The sequence below is a fragment of the Panulirus ornatus genome, chromosome 54 (genome assembly GCF_036320965.1).
Source record: "Panulirus ornatus isolate Po-2019 chromosome 54, ASM3632096v1, whole genome shotgun sequence".
Lineage (NCBI taxonomy): Eukaryota > Metazoa > Arthropoda > Malacostraca > Decapoda > Palinuridae > Panulirus > Panulirus ornatus.
Window position 1 is genome coordinate 7626802 of NC_092277.1, and position 3240 is coordinate 7630041.

Here is a 3240-nt window from a genome sequence, read left to right on the forward strand (position 1 = left end):
CACTGCTCTTCCCCAATCTGATGCTCTGTACATGCCTTCACCCTCTCAATCAATATCCTCCCATATAATTTACCAGGAATACTCAACAAACTTATACCTCTGTAATTTGAGCACTCACTCTTATCCCCTTTGCCTTTGTACAATGGCACTATGCACGCATTCAGCCAATCCTCAGGCACCTCACCATGAGTCATACATACATTAAATAACCTTACCAACCAGTCAACAATACAGTCACCCCCTTTTTTAATAAATTCCACTGCAATACCATCCAAACCTGCTGCCTTGCCGGCTTTCATCTTCCGCAAAGCTTTCACTACCTCCTCTCTGTTTACCAAATCATTTTCCCTAACCTTCTCACTTTGCACACCACCTCGACCAAAACACCCTATATCTGCCACTCTATCATCAAACACATTCAACAAACCTTCAAAATACTCACTCCATCTCCTTCTCACATCACCACTACTTGTTATCACCTCCCCATTTGCCCCCTTCACTGCAGTTCCCATTTGCTCCCTTGTCTTACGCACTTTATTTACCTCCTTCCAGAACATCTTTTTATTCTCCCTAAAATTTAATGATACTCTCTCACCCCAACTCTCATTTGCCCTTTTTTTTCACCTCTTGCACCTTTCTCTTGACCTCCTGTCTCTTTCTTTTATACATCTCCCACTCAATTGCATATATACACAGACATGTACATAAATACACATGTACATAATTTATCAAAATACTCGCTCCATCTCCTTCTCACATCACCATTACTTGTTATCACCTCCCCATTAGCCCCCTTCACTGAAGTTCCCATTTGCTCCCTTGTCTTACGCACTTTATTTACCTCCTTCCAGAACATCTTTTTATCCTCCCGAAAATTTAATGATACTCTCTCACCCCAACTCTCATTTGCCCTCTTTTTCACCTCTTGCATCTTTCTCTTGACCTCCTACCTCTTTCTTTTATACACCTCCCACTCATTTGCATTTTTTCCCTGCAAAAATCGTCTAAATGCCTCTCTCTTCTCTTTCACTAATAATCTTATATCTTCATCCCACCACTCACTACCCTTTCTATTCAACCCACCTCCCACGCTTCTCATGCCACGAGCATCTTTTGCGCAAGCCATCACTGCTTCCCTAAATACATCCCATTCCTCCCCCACTCCCCTTATCTCCTTTGTTCTCACCTTTTTCCATTCTGTACTCAGTCTCTCCTGGTTCTTCCTCACACAAGTCTCCTTCCCAAGCTCACTTACTCTCACCACCCTTTTCACCCCAATATTCTCTCTTCTTTTCTGAAAACCCCTACAAATCTTCACCTTCGCCTCCACAAGATAATGATCAGACATCCCTCCAGTTGCACCTCTCAGCACATTAACATCCAAAAGTCTCTCTTTCGCGCGCCTATCAATTAACACATAATCCAATAACGCTCTCTGGCCATCTCTCCTACTTACATACGTATACTTATGTATATCTCACTTTTTAAACCAGGTATTCCCAATCTCCAGTCCTTTTTCAGCACATAAATCTACAAGCTCTTCACCATTTCCATTTACAACACTGAACACCCCATGTATACCAATTATTCCCTCAACTGCCACATTACTCACTTTTGCATTCAAATCACCCATCACTGCAACCCGGTCTTGTGCATCAAAACCACTAACACACTCATTCAGCTGCTCCCAAAACACTTGCCTCTCATGATCTTTCTTCTCATGCCCAGGTGCATGTGCACCAATAATCACCCATCTCTCTCCATCAACTTTCAGTTTTACCCATATCAATCTAGAATTTACTTTCTTACACTCTATCACATACTCCCACAACTCCTGTTTCAGGAGCAGTGCTACTCCTTTCCTTGCTCTTGTCCTCTCACTAACCCCTGACTTTAATCCCAAGACATTCCCAAACCACTCTTCCCCTTTACCCTTGAGCTTCGTTTCACTCAGAGCCAAAACATCCAGGTTCCTTTCCTCAAACATACTACCTATCTCTCCTTTTTTCTCATCTTAGTTACATCCACACACATGTAGACACCCCAATCTGAGCCTTCGAGGCGGATGAGCACTCCTCGCATGACTCCTTCCTCTGTTTCCCCTTTTAGAAAGTTAAAATACTAGGAGGGGAGGGTTTCTCGCCCCCCGCTCCCGTCCTCTTTAGTCGCCTTCTATGAAATGTGAGGAATGCGTGGGATGTATTCTTTCTCCCCTATCCCCTATTCATTCCCGTTGCCACCCCGCCACACATGAAATGGAAATCCCCTCCCCCAGCATGTGCGCAAGGTAGCGCTAGGAAAAGACATCAAAGGCTACATTCATTCACACTCAGTCTCTAGCCGTCATGTATAATGCCCCAAAACCACAGCTCCCTTTCCACATCCAGGCCTAACAGAACTTTCCATGGTTTACCCCAGGCGCATCATATGCCCTGGTTCAATCCATTGACAGCACGTCGACCACGGTATACCACATCGTTCCAATTCACTCTATTCCTTGTACGCCTTTCACCCACCTGCATGTTCAGGCCCTGATCACTCAAAATCTTTTTCACTCCATCTTTCCACCTCTAATTTGGTCTCCCACTTCTCCTCATTCCCTCCACCTCTGACACATATATCCTCTTGGTCAATCTTTCCTCACTCATTCTCTCCATGTGACCAAACCATTTCAAAACACCCTCTTCTGCTCTCTCAACCACACTCTTTTTATTACCACACATCTTTCTTACCCTATTATTACTTACTCGATCAAACCACCTCACACCACATATTGACCTCAAACATCTCATTTCCAGCACATCCACCCTCCTCTGCACAACTCTATCTGTAGGCCACACCCCGCAACCATATAACATTCTTGGAACCACTATTCCTTCAAATATACCCATCTTTTCTTTCCAAGATAACGTTCTCGACTTCCACACATTCTTCAATGCTCACAGACCTTTCACCCCCTCCCCCACCCTATGATTCACTTCCGCTTCCATGGTTACATCCACTGCCAAATCCACTCCCAGATATCTAAAACACTTCACTTCCTCCAGTTTTTCTCCATTCAAACTTACCTCCCAATTGACTTGTCCCTCAACACTACTGTACCTAATAACCTTGCTCTTATTCACATTTACTCTCAGCTTTCTTCTCTCACAAACTTAACCAAACTCAATCACCAGCTTCTGCAGTTTCTCACATGAATCAGCCACCAGCGCTGTATCATCAGTGAACAACAACTGACTC